This window comes from Propithecus coquereli, unplaced genomic scaffold, assembly GCF_000956105.1.
Source record: "Propithecus coquereli isolate 6110/MARCELLA unplaced genomic scaffold, Pcoq_1.0 Scaffold421, whole genome shotgun sequence".
Taxonomy (NCBI): domain Eukaryota; kingdom Metazoa; phylum Chordata; class Mammalia; order Primates; family Indriidae; genus Propithecus; species Propithecus coquereli.
Window position 1 is genome coordinate 1,192,763 of NW_012149964.1, and position 18,114 is coordinate 1,210,876.

General features: G+C 38.0%; 1 protein-coding gene across 1 annotated transcript in view; it reads left to right on the top strand.

Annotated features, from left to right (window-relative positions):
- The first annotated feature begins 1,535 nt into the window (after positions 1 to 1,535).
- Positions 1,536 to 18,114, top strand: part of HTR2C (5-hydroxytryptamine (serotonin) receptor 2C, G protein-coupled) — a 274,355-nt gene continuing 257,776 nt past the window's right edge. Inside the window, exon 1 of the mRNA XM_012653519.1 lies at positions 1,536 to 2,113. The gene's annotated coding sequence lies outside the window, so the exon portion shown is untranslated. The remainder of the gene's footprint in view (positions 2,114 to 18,114) is intronic.

Below are 18,114 nucleotides of genomic sequence, written 5' to 3' on the forward strand. Positions count from 1 at the left end.
AAATTTCAGAGCCCTGCAAAGTGTCTAAATTCGGTGGGTATGGAGGGAATCAGAGGTTTCCCAAATATCCCTATTGGAATAGAGCAAACAGTTCTTTTTACAAATCTGGAAACGGAGGCACAGAGAGAAATGACTGGCCCTAGGGCATCCAGAATAAGGAAGGGACCCGATCCTTATCATTGCTCCCACCTTCTCCTCTATTCCTAACTTTTGGGGCTACTGAGGCAAAGTTGTCCCGGAGCGGCCGGCTACACTCATCTCTTCCGAGTTCGGCCAGGTTCGGTCCTCCAAGCCGCGTCACGGCCTCCTGGTAGCCTCTTGTATATATACATAATCGCTGCTCTGCCATCCGGTCCCAAGTAGCTGAACTGGAGTCTCAATCTTTTCCTTCAGTCCAGCTACCTCCGACCGGCAGGGAACCAGTCTCCACTTTTCCCGCCTGCAGTCCTCAGTGCGTTGCCGTGGGAGCCTTGGCCAAGATCCGAGACCCCCCACTTTGTTTCCCTATTAGGAGAAATCTGCTCTGACCCCCTTCTCGGTGGGACAATCTCCACTACCAAGCTTGGTCTTGGTGCCTCTGACAGTCTTGGCCAAGGTGCCCCCTTTCAGCCTTCTTGGTGTCTCTGAGGGTCTTGGCTAAGGCGGCCCCATTCACCCTTCTTGGCACTGCAGCCGGGATACCGCAGACACCTGCCTGGTGGTGCCTGGGAGCCCGCAGAAAAGAGTTTTGCCTGCTGGGTTGCAGCTCGGCATCCAGGCAGTTGCCAAAATGGAGCTTCTGTGGCTCACCCCTTGCCTTGCTGCGTTGACCATGCCTTGACAGCCCTCCCAATGGCTGGGCAACCACCTGGCTGTGGGCCCCAGGCTCTGCGCTAGAGAGAGAGGTTCGGGGACCCCTCGGAAACTCGAAGGAGCTGCCTTCAAGGTGTCTTTCTAGCGAGGCCTGTGGTGTCAAGGGAACTAAATTGTGCCTTCTTGGGGCTCGAAGGCCAAGAGCTTTCCTTCCTCCCTCCTCTGTATTTGGGGCTGGGGGCAAGGGTGGGGAAGCCGGCCTTAAATCAGGGTTGTGGCCTTTGCGCACTGAATATGCTTGACTCTGTGATTGCCTCAGTTGCTTCTGTTGTAGAAAGGGGCAAGAGTTAGAGCGGAGACCCTCAAGGGGTGTTTCAAAGCTCGGTGAAACTTGCAAGACATGATTGTTGAAACGTGTTTGTTGAAATAAAATATAAGGGGGCAGTGTTTTGGTTTGGTAGGGGTGTGCTTTGAATCTTTGAGAGTACATTCTTGAGAAAGTCTCCCCTCACCCCCTACCCCGTGCCATGTTGACCCCAGTTCCCCAAGTCTCCAAGCCTCACGAATCAAGTTAATCACCAACCCAACCCCTACCATGGGATCTCGCGCCCCCTGCCAGTAGGCTCCAGATGCACTAAGAGACCGGTCCAAACAGGCCCCAGGCAACGTAACTCTGAGCTCTGATTGGCTGCACTTGGCTCCTCCCCTCATCCCCCGTTTGCCCAAGAGCGCGGTGCAGCTTCACCAGCGCTGGGTAGGCGCTCTGGTGCTCGCCGAGGACGCTTCCTTCCTCGGGTGCACCGATCTCTCTGATCCTGCCTTTGGAGCGGCTAGATTGCTAGCCTTGGCCGCTCCATCGGCCTGCCCGCCCCTTACCTGCCGATTGCATATGAACTTTTCTTCTTTCTGCACACCGTTGTCGTCGGAGTCGTCGAGATCGTCGTGGAGCTCGTGTGGTGGCCTTCGTCCGTTTAGAATAGTGTAGTTAGTTAGGGGCCATCGAAGAAGAAAGAAGACGCGATTAGTGCAGAGATGCTGGAGGTGGTCAGTTACTAAGCTAAAGTAAGATAGTGAAGCGAAGAGTGCCAAACATAGCCGGGGGGCGCACGGTCGCCCAGAGGAGGTCGACTTGCCGGCGCTTCCCATCGCGCCGAGCTCCCTCCGTCCCTCACTCCCTCCGCCGAGGCGCGAGGTTGCGGCGCGCAGCGAAGCGCAGCGCACCGACTGCCACGGGCTCCGCTGGGCGATTGCAGCCGAGTCCGTTTCTCATCTAGCTGCCGCCGCGGCGACCGCTGCCTTGTCTTCCTCCCGGACGCTAGTGGTAAGTTGGAGCCCCGGGCGGCATTGCTAGCGGAGACCCTAATGATTTAGGCGGGGGGTGGGGTGGGGAGCGGGGACAGGTCCCGGATGGTTGCAGGCTGCAGGACCGCACTGGCCCAGGAGGGGGTGGGGGGGAAGGGACTCTGAACACGCAGATCGCGTGGAGACTGAGTCTCTGGAAGGAGAGAGGAGCTTAGGTTTCACAGGAGAAGCACTACAGTCTCGAAGGGGATTAGGAGCGAGGACTCGAGATGAAGGTGCTGGGAGGAGGTGGGGGTCTGGAGAACCCGGCGAGGGGGATGCTGAGAGAGAAACGGAAGGCGGGGGTGGGGTCTCAAGAAGTGAGGGTGGGGGAGAGGAGGGAAACTGAACGCGGTGTCACTGGGCAGAGGGTCGGGCTGCAGAAGGTGCAACTGAGTTGGGGGACGGATTACGTTCTTGGGAAATCGGACTGCAGGCAAGTGGGAGGGGGCGCACGGCTTAGGACAGTGGGAGCAGAGTGGGGCAAAGGATCCTCTATTATTTTCTCATTGAAAACCGACCCCGATTTTCCGGAGGGTCTCAGTGAACACCCGTAACTCTGGGGAGATACACACTGCGGATCTGTGTCTTAGTCTAACGGCTGTTGACTGAATTTGAATAGCGCTGCTGACGGTCACGTAAGTTGAAGAGGACAGTATAAGGGCATCCAGAAAGCCTTTTTTATTAACTTACCTAAGTCATTTGGTGACAGTTTTATATTTTGAAAAGCACTGCGGAAAGTCTCCAGCGATGCCTCTTATTCCTGTCCCTTTACTCAGTTTAACCTGACAAGCAGTCTTTACAGCGTACCTCGGAATTGCTAAACACGAGAACAGGTTGCCGTTCCCGATGCCACATAAAGTTCATCATTTCAAAACATGTCTGTGTGTCTGTTTCTTTTCTGCGCCGTGCCCTTTGCCTTTTGTTTCCTGTTGGGTAGTATGCGACCCGAGGTGATAAACACTTTGCATTGTGTTCAAGACCCCTTTATTTTAAGCTACAGTGTTCCCCAACTCCAATTTAGCGAGTGACACTCGGCAGTTATTGTATATCTAATTTGGTCGAGAATCACTGCCAGCTTCTTCATTAATATTTACCAGTACAAGTTCCATCCAAGGAAGGCTCTGATCATTGAGCTGCTAAGTGCATATGCCCCTTACCACATACCTTTTAGACAGGATAAATGAAGGAAGCTCATAGGATTGAGCTAAAATGATGGGGGGGGGCGGGTGAAGAACGCTACGCAGTAACCTCTGAGCTCCCCTGTTTGCAGACAATTGTGACCTCACATACACAGTCGTGAAAAAAAGACATCTGGGTTCCAGAGTTTACATTTTTCATTAAGTTTACCTAGGTATCAGCCATTCAATAATCAAAATATGAATGCAGTAGAAACAAGGTTTTACTGCGTAGTTGGTCACATACGTGTAGACAATGACAAAAGCCAACTGACATGCCCCATGGAAAATGATTTCTACCATGATCATTGCCTCTCTTTTGCAGTATTTAAATCACACTGAATATTGTCCTTTCAGAAGAGTATAATTTCCTTAGCACCTTACTGTTTGGAAATCATCTACAACCCAATCCCCCACCCCAAAGGTGGAGGGAATTAAATAATTTTTTCTATATTTTGATATTTGGAGGAGGTAGGTTATAGGATATTTAATTATATTTTTCTTTCCCTAAATATGTTCTTCTGATCCTCCTGGAGAGAGAAAACTATTGTTTCATCAGCATGATTTCTTTCCTAATAGCTTCTATCATCTACAGCAACAAGCCCAACGCAAGTCCTGAAATTCAGAAGGTGGATAAGGCTTGTGATTGCCATGTCAAGGTAGGATTGGGGGTGCTTAAGCCAACAATGACAGTGTTTTTCTATCTGCGTATTCTAGAGAGAGTTGTTAACCCTTCCTATGGCTTTCTGGAGGGGTTTATCTCCACCTAGAGGTGTCATGGATGACAGTGATGACTCTTTCAAATAATAGCATGACAGGCTTTGGTGCAGTATGAATTCATGAGAACAGAGGTGAGAACTGACATTTTTGAGAACCTCTTGGATGCCAGAAATGGATCTGGTAGCATTACATATATATAATTTCACATAGTCTTAATGGCAAGCCTATGAATGAGGAAGATATTATTACCCTTCATTTTTTTGGTACCATTGGATTTTTTTCCCCTCCATTTCTCAAGGTATTCTTGTAGATTAACTTAAGGCAACAGAATAAGAAATATTTCTTTGTGCTTTCAAGGCGACCTGGGAAGAATGTGTTTATTCCTTTAGCAATAAAAGTAAAATCTAAAAAGCCTAACATTTTAATGGATTATCTCAACATTATAATTGAGTCAAACCTCAATTCTTTTACTGTTTCATTTATTTTCCTCAGGTAATAGTTATCCTGCTTTCACTAAGGGAAATACAAAAATTAAAACAAAATTCAAGGAATAGGTGATCAGTAATCAACATTAAGTATCCTAAGCTGCTCTTATTATATTGTTCAAGACCTGAGATTGAAGAAGGCTGCAGTTTGATGAGCCCAGTGGAAAATAATTAAGTCCCAGGTTCTAATGGCTCCTGAAACTCCATTCTATTTGGCCAGTATCATTAAAGAGCCTCCTACCACCTCACTTTTATAGCAGTGGAATATCTCACAAAATGAGGACATATAGCGCATGTATTGAGATTATTTTAGTAGAGCATCTGATAAAGGTTATTGTTGTCTAGCACAAAAAATGCTATATAATGTCCCACTAACTGCCTGGGTAGCCATGAGCAAACTAGGAAAATTTGGCCATAAATTGGGGCTAATAGTATATCATTGTGATATATTAATTTATTGTATATCAATATAGTATATTAACCCCACCTGATTGTTATGAAACAGATGAGTTTTAACCACTTAGAAAATGTTTAATTATTGCACAAAGCCATATTTATTATTTATTTGTCAGTATTCCAGGATACCTGTGTTATTTTACCTACATATTGTACTGTTGAACCTCAGAAAGAAATCGCCCATCACCAGCCTAATGAGTGTTCAATCCATCAATCTCTCCATCACTGCCGTTCTTCAAAACATTTTACAAAGGCTTTTTCATATACTAAGAACATTGCTGCAAAACGGGCTAGTAATCTCCATTCTAGACAAATAACATTGAAACTAACCAAGACGTTAAGCTGTATCATCATTTAGCCAGTCACTAGCAGATTTAATACTAATGCTCACCTGCAACCACTCTTTGACAATCATTTCTGACATTTTAATGCACAAATGACATAGTGAAAGCAGGATTTCAAATAAGATGCACATAAGCTGTAATCTTAATTTTGTTTTTGTCTCCTTCTACCCATCGTCTCTACTTCCTCTTGTTCATTGATTCCTCCTCTCAGCTGTGGCTAAGACTGTGCCAGCTGCAGTTTCTTAAGATACTTGCTTGTTACCTCACTATACATGTAGGTGGCAGTTGATACAGTCAATCTTGTTAATTAGAGTTAACCTTATTCATAGATGACCACTTGCATGGGCCAATTTGAGAAGCAGTAGAGAGGCCTTTTGGCCCCCAAACTAGTAGCCTTCATGATTTTCCATGGCACTTGAAATGCTACATTCAGGAATTCCCTTCTTTAATCTCAGTCATTGTCTCCTTTAAATACAAATGCCCACTTAGAGAAGTAACATATTGTCATTATTACCTATTAACAACTAAGCATAAATTTATTGACTGGTATCAGAAAGCCTTTAGAACTGCATTGTCCAATGTAACAGCCACATGTGAGTTTTTAAATTTCAATTTAATGAAATTAAATAAAATTGTAGATTCAGTTCCTCAGTCTCACGGACCATATTTAAGCTGCTCACTAGCCACATGTGGCTAGTGGCTACTTATTGGACAGTGCAGTCATAGACCACCTCTGTCACTGAAGAAAGTTCCATTGGACAACAATGTACTAGAAATCAGAGACCGTCAGCTTTTTCACTGTACCTTTTTGCCTTAACCAAAACCTGCTTCTCGACCTCATTAAGACTTTTGGGCCCTTCCCAAAGCTCCTAGTTATGATGTCCTTTCTTGGCTTCACTTCCTATTCTTCCCAGTCTAACCCTTATGTTAGTCATGTCGACATTTCCCATTGTCACTCAAAATGCACACTCCTTAATGCCCTTCCACTGCCCTCACTTCATGCCTCCCCTATTTGAGGTTCATGTACCATGAGTGCTGAGGACTAATAGAGAAAAACTAACACTACACATTATTGTCTCCAGTCTCAGCTGGGCCCTCAGTACTGCTCAGCAATCCTTTCATATGTCCTTAGGTAATTCTCTCTTCTATATTCCCAGATATACATTCCATACTTTTGCCACTCTTCCAAACTTCTCTATTCCACTCCCATATCCCCTTCACTCAGCAATCTTGCATGCTTCACAGAAGCTAAGGAAGTGTGTAAGGTAAATTTCTCCAACTTCTTAATTCAACCAAGGGCACTCAGATGCTTGAGTTTGAGTTTGAATGAACTTATAGTCACATCCTAAGCTGTAGACACAGCTATTTAGTATTCCCATACCTTTATGTGGAAAAGCCATCTTCTTGAAGTCTTTGAGGGAAGAGAAAAGGCATGTCCACTCTTAATTCAGCTAAAAATTTCGCCATGCCATTGCAAAGAAATAGTTTGAAAGCAGATAGGTGGTCAGCAACGGCCATTTCATCTGCCCCAAGTTCCTAAACATGTTATTTATTATCCAGGACCAGATGACTGTAGGAACAAGACATCCTCTGGTGAACAGTAAAGAGAGTAATTTCTGATCAAAGGAGTGAGCAGTAGAGAAAGCAGAGCTTAGAGTGTGAGTTTAAGGCACCATGGGGGCAACCTGAAGTAATGTGCAAGGTAGTTAGAGAGCCTGGGAAGGAGGAAGGTGAGTAGTGAACGAAGGCGAAGCATCTTGATTGAGAGAGAGGCAAGGAGGGTGAGCATTAGCTGAATTAGCATTAATGGCAGGGGGTGGGGTGGGCTCAGTATAAAAATAAAAAGTGAAAACTGAACACCACTGGAAAAAAAGACAATGTCAACTGATGTTTAGAAAAGAATAGCAATGAAAAACTGGCAAGGGTTTGTTTCATTTTTATAAAAAATGACATCTTCTTTAAAGTTATCAGTAAATGCCTATGAATAAATGTCACAGTGTTCAAATCTTTTTGTGAGCACATTTTAAACTCACATATCTCCCATTTTATCTCAGGAATCAAGACTCAATACTTTTCAAGTACAGCTTCCTATAATCAAGGCAGGAAGACTTGCGAAGTTAGCAAGTAATTGTTCTTCACAAAAGAGATATAAAAGATGATAATAAAGGCTGTTATTTATTGAAATTTACTATGTACTATGCATTTCTAAGAGGTTTACATGTATTTACTCATAGAAGCCTCACAACTATCCTATGAGAAGGTATACTATTATCTATAGTTTGCAGATGGGGAAACCGAGGCACACAAAGAGGTTAAATAATCTGCTCAAACTAAATGAACAAAACCAAGCTTGAAACCAGGCAGTTTTGATTTCAGAGGCCATACTGTTAAACAGTAAACTCTATTGCCTCTGTTTGGGAACTGGCTAATTTTTGTTTCATACTATAGCTGCAAGTCTTTGGACAGAACAGATTTGCATGTGAATGTGAGGATATCATTACTGACAATGTGCATTAATCCGTGATATGCTGCTTGGCAAGGCAATAAGATAGACATGTAACATTTCATCTAGAGATTCAGCTATGAATACCAATAAAAATAGAGCAAATGAGAAAGTACTGTTAATGCTGAGAGACTGAGGGACAAGAAGATGAGTGAAGCTCAGCGAAGTTATAGAGATAATATAAAGACTGAAATGAAATCAGGAAAATAATGCTGTTGTATGTTTAGATAACGGGCAGAGCAGATGTTACTGCAGTGAGTTGGACACATAGGTGTGTGTGGTTTGTAATATATGTGACACCACAACAAAGGCCATTCATATTTGGTCATTTGTGTAAGGTTGCCTATTTGAAATTCAAGCAGGAAAACTGAAGTCCTGGAGGTCTGAGACTAGAGTGACATAAGGGTCATTAAAAATCATTCATCATGTATCAGAGAAGTTTGAAGTGTTGTCTGATCTCATTTGCCACGTATTTCCTTTTCACAATTGAATCAGAAAAAAAATAATTTGATAACTATGACTTAGAAAATAGGTGCTGTAAAAAGTAGTTGTCAGTTTTTTAGTTTACTAATCTGAACCCAGGTAGAAAAACCATATCAGAGTACAATACCTAAACTAAAGTTAATGCAGGGTAAAAAGAGCATACTTACAAAAATTCTAAGTATGCTTAAAGGCTTTTTAAAAGTAGGTTTTAAAAAATGAAAAACCAAACCAATTATTTCCACTGATCACTTTCATTTTAAAAATGACATAAAAGCTATGATTTGTAATTCGAAAATAATTTATTGCCAAAAATACTGAAGTGAGATTGGAGAAGTCCAGTACTGTGGTATGTAGCTTCCCCGCCCAAACCTATATAAGTTCTACCTGGTTTTCCAGTCTGGTTCAAGCCCCACCTCTTGCATGAAGCTTTTGCTGACCAGCCCACATATATGGCAAATCCCTTGCCCATAGTAGGTAATCATTAATCTATCTTGATTTGTTGTATTACCGCTCTTAGGAAACTGGGTCCCAATAGTTAAAATAAAGGTGAAAGAAGATGAAGGAAAAGCTAAAGTAGAATTTTTACCACCCTGCATAGTAATATTTAAGAACTCAAGGCATCTAACAGAATAACAAATTTCCCTGAAATGATTTCAGGTAATCTCTCTGAACATATTTTAGGGCAATTAAAAAATCATAAATCTTCTTAAATTAGTTTAGCTAAAGCTTAGCTGTAGCATACACAGTTTTATTTTCCATTTCACAGTGAAATATATCATGTTATATATATGTAGATATATAGACATATGAGACAGAGACCATTTTATTGGCCACATGCATGTCTGGTGAAGAGATGATCAATGTTTAGGATCAGTTCCACCTTCTGGCTATAGAATTTCCTTATCATTTAGCCTTTAATTAGTGAAGTCAAAGTACTACAGGGTTGATGGCTCAGAGTGAAGCAGAACTTTTCTTTTGAAAGTAAAAATTCCTAAATGCCTTTACAGCAAATAAACTTATAAAAATAAATTTTATTCCCTTACTTTTATAATGTTATAGGAAATCGGAAGTTACTATTAATGAATTACTTTGATTGATAAGATCATGAATCTACTAGATTTTTTTCATCTTAAACAGTTAATTTAATGCTTTGTGGCTTGTAGGTAGATTGTTCTAGCATTTTTTGGTTAGTCAATGACTTCCAGAGGCCAAATAGGCCCATATCTTTTATTTTCAAATTTAACATTAGTCTAAAGTAGACTCAGAGAGAAGTTGATATCTTTATTCTTGGTGGAAGTAAAATGAGGAGGGTCTGGTATCTCTCCAACAAATATTTTTTAAACCAATGTTTTAAAAAAGCAGAAATGATCTGTTTTCTCAATAGACTTACTCCTCTAGTCCTTTCTTCATGCTTCTATATTTATTTTAAAACTTACTATGCAAATGAGAAGAAACTTGTATAGTAGAATTATAAGACTAAAAGACTACTCACTGATACAATGACTCTTGCTATCCAAAATTTTAAGTTAGCAATTACACAGTCATTACTTTAGAGGATTATTACCCTCTTCTCATTGGATATCTCAACTTCTTCTGCTTCTGCTGCCAAACTTTAGCCAGTTTTCTAAATTTCATGTAAATAAATCTATAAAATTCACTGTCCATATTTATCTGCCAAATTAGTGAACTATAAGATGAAGGTAAATAAAAAAACTTGCAAGAATTATGGAATTTCAACAAATGTTTATTGAGGACCTGGTATGCATCTAACATTTTGTCAGATGCCGATGAGGTGAATAACGTATTACACAGTACTTCCCAAAGAAACTAATAAGTCCTGTTAGACAGAAAAGGCAATTCCATGTAATACTATAGTTTTGCAATTTATGGTAGAGGCAACATTGATTTCCCTCTCTCCTACTCTCCCACCCAATATGAATGAAAGAACAATATGCCAGTCACTTGCTTAACTTGGGCCTCAATGTCCACAGCTCCAAAATACGAGCTTTGTGCTAGGTGATCTTTCTGTAAGAATCCTTCACACTAACCTATTTGCTATAAACAAATGCAGAATACAGAAGCCACTGAGATTAAATGACTTACTTCCCTAAGGTTACAAATGTAAGTAGAGACACAAATTATATGATATATAAAATGGGGAAAAGAATGTGGGGAAAACTCCCACAAATATTTAATTCAGAATTTAAAAGTTAAAAACATTCAAACCCTCAGAAGATGATACATTGCTCTAAAGTAATTTCATTTTTTGTAACCTTAGATTTATACTTTACTTGGTAGGGTAAGTATCATTTTCAGAAGAAAAGCCAAATTTGTTCAAACATAGTGGATATTCTGAGTCTCTTCATTCAGAGTGAAGCAACAAGATCAAATAAAAGTTCATTTATTTCTGTAGCATAATACAGAATGCATTTATGACAACACTTACAGTGTTAGAAATTATTAAAAAATACTCTACCCTTCCTCCCAGATGTCTTTACTTTCTTGTGATAATTGAAACAATACTTGTTCTTTCTGCCTTGGAATCATTCTTGCATCACTTCTCTCCATTAAGTCCCAAGTCAATCCATTAATACAGTTTCAGAATAGTTTTTGAAAAATGTTGTTCAAATGTGTCACTTTTTTCCTTCTCATTGTGATTGTAGACTTAGGGTTAGTAATTTAAACTTGACTTTGGACAACTCCCCATCCCATGTTTGAATTCTGCACATCCTCTACTCCCACCACAATGGTATGAAATACTGCCGCCCAACTCCTGGGCAGAGCATATATAGGGCTAACAGTAACCAGATGCCAAAGTAGCTGTCAAAAGCCAAGATGAAATCATGGGACTATAAGGTGGGTTATGAAGTAATGAGCTTCAGGTAATGGGGGACATTGAGAAATGACTGCAGGCAAATCCTCATACTTAATTCAGAAAAAGATGTACTGTTTAATAGTATATCTTGGAGGGTATGGGGAAGAAGGGTATTATATTGACTATAAAGCCAAGAAACAATACTTAAAATTCGAATGTGTTATGATTTTGTATGTACAGTTTAAAAAGACTACTGGCCATATTTTAAAAATCATCTGTATTATACCCATTTACATAAAAACACCAGAATTTCTATTTCAAATTTTAAAAAAATAATAAACATTATTGCATGCACCACTTACACAGCACTTAGCATATTGTATTGCATTTTATCGTTGTTATTTGGGTTTTAACTTGTATTTTAGATTTCAGTGTCTTCTATCTGCCAGGCATGGTGTTAAAGGTTTTTTATGCATCATCTCACTTTTTAATTTGAGTCTTCTCTTTCCTACTAGCTAATAAATTCACATAAGAGAAAGATTATATTTTATTCATGTTTATACTCACCAACTACCCTTTGCATATATCATTACACATTGTGGGCTCTCTAAATATATATTTGATTAATAATTAATATATAAAAACATATAAACACTGTGGGAAAGATTTTTATAGTGCAAATTTAGAGTTCAATGACCTGAGTTCTAGTCTTTTATGAGGCTCTATATCCTCATCTGTTAAAAGACTAAATCAGACTGGATGGTTACTAAGACTATTTCAGATGCTACAAGCTTATGAAAATAACAAGTTTTCTAGTTCTGAAAATCCATTTCAAGTAACGATGCTCAGGTAGTTGATTTTTATAGCCTAGACAATAAAGGTCATGACTCTTCAACTACATAAGAAATTCTTACACAAGTTAAAGGCAGTCCTCACTTCGGGTCTTGAACTTGTCATTTTTCGTTCATTCCAGTGCCCTATATTTGAAATGATTCATGTCTTAAAGATTACTGGATGAGTGAAAATGTCTCTTCTTTTTGTCTTTTATCACTTAAAGTAAATTTAACATATCATTGGCTATCAATAATAAATTAAACATAATCATTTTTAAGTGGTTTAAATTAAACCATGTGCAGCTACAAACACTACACAAGTCAAATTATTTAATGATGTGATAAGATGTATAATACCCTGCTGCCTTTTCAGAAACCATTAAGTTATATCTTATATTCCAGTAGATTAAAAACTAACTTCTTTAAGGTATAGAAATGTTACTAAAGAATAATTATCATTGATATTTTTCTTAATAGGATTTATAACAAGATTTCTAGTCATCTCGAATGGTAAATCATACCATGATAGATATTTCCTTTTGTGGGGAGAGACGGAAAGGCTTTAAACATTTTTAAATTTTAAATCGTTTAATAAATATACGGAAGTTGAAACAGAAGTAAAGGTTAAATGGGTCAAAATGCTTTGACAAAAGTTGTTTTGACATGAAAGCAATGTACACATATAAATAATTCCAGTGATTCATATTATCAACCTTTGAACATAGATAATTCTTTTACCCACAATAAAGAAGAAAACTGGAAATATTTATGTTTTCTAATTAAAACCTTTAATATTTTAATTCCTATAACTATGAAGGCTTCAGGAAGACTAAATACATATAACATGCAGAGATGTCCAAATTTCTTCATCTTACTACATATTTGCTAATGTAGATTCATTTTTCTGAGATTCATCCTAATTTCTATTTTATATTCTTCTAACTCTTTTTGATATTTTCTATTTCATATATTTTTAAATTTTTCATTATTTTTATTACAGATTTTTTTCAACCTAAGATCTATTCTTATATTTTCTTTCCCACTTTTTTCCTCCATGTTTTTTATCTTATTTCCTAACAAAGGCAATGTACAGGTGGAAATGTTTGATAATATAATCAGAAAACATCCCTATTATTAATATATCTACTTTTTTACACCATAATATAATTTACGCTTGTAGATATTTTAGAGTTTTCAGGTATCTTTCTCATTTATTCTTTCATTGATTTTCAACGTAACTGCAAGTTAGTTAAGGCCAGTATTATTACATTCATTACACAAATGAGAAAAATAAGGGTCATAGAGGTTAAATTACTTATCCAAGTTCACACAGAATTAATTCTACAACCACATTCAAACAAACCCACACTTTCTCATTCAAAATTCCATTCTATTTCCAGTACTCTTCCCTCTCCTCATGTCATGGATATTTGGTTCCAGAGAACTTTAGATGCTCAGAAATAAATGAAGCAATTAAGAAATTAGATATATAGGTGTGTGGGGGGGGGAGAGAGAGGGAGAGAATCATGTTACTCTAGGATGATTAAAAAACATATGATAAATGTTTATTTTTCTACAAAGAAGTAGACATTCATTTGCATATGGTCAAAGTTTAAATAAACGTATGCTGATAGATGAACAAGTGACAGATGAAAAACTAAAAGAAAAAAATCCAAATCATTTTCTGCAGAGTAAATTGGAAGGCTCGCTATCCAGTTGCACTTCAGCCAAGCAAGGTTTCTTGAAAGTCAACCAAGCCCTGCTGGTTTCTCTTTCCAATTTTTCAAAAGAGTGCTTCGATTTATTTTGATTTTTCCCCTTGCTTTTATATCCATTAGCCCTACTCCTGTTCACATTTCTTGTGATGTCTGGAGCCCAAATAACAGAGGGTAACTTTTTTTTTTTATTTCAGCATGTTATGGGGGTACAGATGATTAGGTTACGTATGATGCCCTTACCCTCCCTCCCCCCCAAGTCCGAGCTTCAAGTGTGTCCATTCCCCCGGAGGTGCGCATCGCACTCATTGTTTGTGCATAACTTCTATGTTTCAAAATATAATTTTCCAATACCTTATTTACTGCAAACATTGCTACCTTACCCACATGCACAGTATATTTTAAAGAAACAGAAGTACTGATAAACAATTTAATACTGTATACTCTAAATTTAAATCTTTAAAATATACTGTGCATGTGGGTAAGGTGGCAACATTTGCCTTAAATACAAGTATTGAAAAAGACTTTTCAGGAGAAAATTTTAATTTGTATGAAGTGATCCTATTCTTCATTTAAAATGAATTATTTTATCCTAAAGTCAGCTTTCAGTGGAGAATTTTAAATGAAAGTTCATTAATATCTTGCTGAATATCAATGTTGTCAATGCTTAGCTTATGATTGAGCTTCATGATTAGAAGTTGTCTTATTCCTGTAATATATTTTTAGATTGAATTGGATACATAAGCTATTATTTTATAAAGGGTTCCAAAAGAAAAAGAAATTTTGTGGGCAATTATTCATCTACAGACCTTTAATTACACTGCATATGATCTTTTATTCCCCTGTATTAGACCTTTTCTTTTATGAGAAGTGTTCAATTTCCTGTGTTTGTATTCAGAACTCCTCCGAGTCTTTGAGGATGATCTCAAATAGTAGGAAGGAGAGAAGGAAAGATTATTTATAGCTTTTTCATGATTTTTCCCATCCAAGTACTAACCAGGCCCAACCCTGCTTAGCTTCCAAGATCAGACGAGATCAGGCGCGTTCAGGGTGATGTGACGGCAGATTGTTCATGACTTCTATCAGTGTTCCATTTTGATTTCCAATTACTTTCTCCCAAAAATAAAATCTAGAGCCCTTATCACCATCTTTAATGAATCTAAAGCTGTACCATTTGTGTTGGTATGAAATAATTTCAAAGGAATTATTCAAACTTTTGTCCTCAGTCAGATCTTAACCTGTGGCACTCAAGCCTGCTCTTGATCTAAGTAATCTTGTAGATTTGTATCATTATCATTATTTAAGAAATATTTTTTGAATTTTAATTATACCTGCCATTGTAAAAATATGGCTGAGAATCTAGCACTTATTCTAAGAGTCACAGACCTGTCAAGCCAGGAGGTAACAAACATTTCTTGTGTGGTATGGTTCCTACTACTGAGGAACTTATATTTTATTTGGGAAGATAAACTATATTGACATGTGACAAAAATCAAGACATTATATAATGAAGTACTGAATTGTATACCATGTACAAATGCAGAAAGAGAGCCAATTAAGGGAATTTTATTTGAATAGGTAGGAACTGAATTGGAGCCCGAGGACACTAGGGTCTGAATTGACACAGAAGAACGGTGACATTCCAAAAGACCGTAGGATATTCATGTTTCACAGTGGGAGAAAAGATAAGTTAGGAACTAGTTAGTGACAGGTGAGAGAGTGACCTTTGATTTGGATATATTTAAGATAATGGTGAGACATGAACCATCAGATGTTCTTTGGAGAGCTGAAAAAATAATGATACTAGATCTCTGGAGATAGGTCAGCCCTGGAGGTAAAATGATTTGAAGCAATCCACACTACACTGTTTTTGCTGAATTTCTAAACTTTCCAAGGGAAAGAAGGTTGTAGAGAGAAGAGAACAGAGGTCCAAAGATTAAGCATTCATTACTTAGAGCTTTGGGGAATATTGAAGGATGATATTTATCTCAGAATATTAAAAATGAACACTTAGTCAGTTTTTCCCCCAGCTTTATGCATTATTACATTCAATGATTGTTAAGATTCTGCTCTGGGCAAGACATTTGACTGAGTACTTAGAGCTCCCCAGAAAAAGAAACAATACTTAGTTCTGATCTTCCGTAGTTTGGAGTCTAGTCAGTAGTTGGAGATCCAGTAGATGAGCTCTATGTAAAGGATTTGGCAGAAAAAGGTTATTGTTAAATTTAGAAAAAATTCAGAAAGCAGAGTATATAAAAAAGAGATTGTATGGGATGAAAATACTGATAGAAAAACCTCTTTGCCCAAAAGCCCAAAGAAGCAAAACCAATTTGGATTGACTCTCTCAGGTGCCATTTTCACTATCACCTAAACATATAATGACCAAATCTCTTTTTTACTGACTCACAGAGATTTTCAAATGGATAAGATTTAAAAAAAAAAAAAATCTCCGTAAGTCTGGAGTCATTCATGCTCAGTCTTGTTGCTCTTATGCTCTAAACTTAATAAAAAATAAATAAATCAGCAAACAGGAGTTGAGCACCTTCTGTGTATCTAGCAATAGATTAGGTTAGTTGAACAATGCAAATGGAAATGGTAAGGTCCCTACAGGTAGGAGTCATGTGAATTACTTCTTATTAACAAGCCCTTAGATATCCGAATTATGCTTTGGCTTATATTACAAGTAAGTAAATAATAAGCTGTAGATTAGACTTTCAGATAAAATCAATTGTCGGAATGCCACGTGACTGTTCCCAAAACCAAAAAAAAAGTCATTCTTTTTTTAGATTATTTTGAGGAATATTAGCAAAGCATTTTATTATTCCTAAATGCATGGATGACATTACGAAAGCAACAACACATTAAGTACTAAGCATTCTAATAAAGCAGTAGAACTAAAAAGTATACTGATTACATTTGTCGGTGACTTAATATTGCTTATGTTTTAAAGATGAATAAAGTGAGGTTTAGAGAGAGTCCTGATCCACTCCAGGTCACACAGCTAATTATTGGCAAAGCTACAAAGAGAACCCAAATCACCTAACTCTGAGATCAAGTTCTTTTCCCGCATGGTTCACTGCCTCTTGAAGGCTACGTGGCATATTAAATGAAAGCCTTTAAAAATTGGACTACATCATACTGTCCTTGAGAATCACGTCATGCTTAATAAACTCAGAATGAACAGAAAGTGCATTTGCACTCCTGGCTTCAAAAATTAGAAAGTTAATACAACTATGTGAATTACTTTCAAAAATATGACTTTTATTCTTACTGACATATAGGTAGAAGATATGTATGTGTGTGTTATATAATGAGCATATATATTTACAATGAAAGAGAAACATGCAAAAGACAAATAAGGGTATTTTTTGTGAGGTGTAAATTAGATGACTGACCACTTGACAGACCATGTACCCTTATTTATGTTAGCCTTTCTTAATTTATATGAGCAACTGAAATCTGAAACAGCTCAAGGCTGGATGCTTCTTTTCTATAAATTATGTCTCTTAAAACATACAAATGCAAGCATGAGTCATTAGCTACAGAATTCCAGCTTTAATCCATTATGTCATTTTTATAAGGAAACAAACCAGTGACTTTCATGTGGTTTTGAGGACAATGACTCTGTGGACTACAGAGTATGTGAAAGATGAAATCATAATATGAACAATCAAATGAGTTCAATGGCATGATCTAAAAGGTAAAAATTAAAGTGCATTTTATAGAATGAAGTCTATTTACTTCTGTGATTCTTCTTCCATGATTCATTTGCATGTGTGCCTTGCATATATTGTATTGATTTGAAATTAAATTGAAACATTTACATATCTTTCAATTAAGGGTTAGATAGATAAGTTTCATTTAGGTGTGCACAAAAGAAGCAGTGAGGAGAAGGAAAGAACATAGCCCAGGATAAACCTCAATGTATGTTTTGATTCATAGTTTAAATTTTCTATTTACTCAATCTTTTGCCAGAACTTTTAAACCATAGTATTACTAAAGTTGTTATTTACTTATACTATTCATGCTAATAAATACAGAGCAGAATCTTTGAGGTAGGAGGAAGTCCAGGGAGAATAAGTAAGAAATAAGAAATGGAATCAGGGAGAGGTTAAGCCACACATGCTCAAACACATAGCTAATGAGGGGTAGAGCCACCGTTCAAACCTAGGTCTGTCTGACTACAAAGGTAGTCCTTTTTCCATAGCACCTTGATTAACAGCCTTAAGTTTTAAGAATATGCCAAATACTCTTGCGCAAAACACACTCTCAGTATAACATTCACTTAGTCATTTAAAATGTTTTGAAAGAACTAAATGGAAGATAAGTCAGGAGACATTAGTCATATATTGGCTCCTAAAAATCAAGAATGTGTGTATTTTCAAAGATCTCAGTTCCTTTTTGGAGGTGAGGGAATAGCTATTTACCAATAGAAATAAAGATGGAAAA